Raw genomic sequence first — 456 nt, forward strand, 5'->3', positions numbered from 1 at the left:
CATGCAGATGCGGAGGTGGGAGGGAGCAGGAAGGAGGCGCCTTGGGTGGGGGAGCAGGAGGGGTAGAGGGCAAGGGTCGGGCTCTGTGAGGTGGGCAGGCTGGCCATCCTGGGCCTGACTGGCTCCATCCTGGGGTGGGAGAGGTTGAGGGTGGTACTGGGCTCCTTGTTGGGGGGAGGTGGGCACGCTCTGGGCAGGAGCCTTGTGCTCCTCAAGGGTCAGGCTGGTGCTTCAAGGGCAGGAACAGGCAGGTTGGTCTCACGAAGGCTGGGGCTGGGGAGAAGCCCTACACCCACTCTTTGACCTTCAGCCTCATCCTTGGCAGACAGCTGGGCTTCCCACGCCACTGAGGCATTATGGTGAGTGCCTCTGGGCTCTTCCTGATCACTCAGGACCTCTATGAGGCAGCCTGACCACCCTGTCCCACCCACAGTAGAGCCACCACCTCCCTGCTGC

General features: G+C 63.8%; 1 protein-coding gene across 3 annotated transcripts in view; it reads right to left on the bottom strand.

The window, feature by feature from the left end:
- BEAN1 (brain expressed, associated with NEDD4, 1) overlaps window positions 1-456 on the bottom strand; it is a 33,839-nt gene that overhangs the window by 7,882 nt on the left and 25,501 nt on the right. The window lies entirely within an intron of this gene.

This window comes from Bison bison, unplaced genomic scaffold (genome assembly GCF_000754665.1).
Source record: "Bison bison bison isolate TAMUID 2011002044 unplaced genomic scaffold, Bison_UMD1.0 scf7180017864297, whole genome shotgun sequence".
NCBI lineage: Eukaryota > Metazoa > Chordata > Mammalia > Artiodactyla > Bovidae > Bison > Bison bison.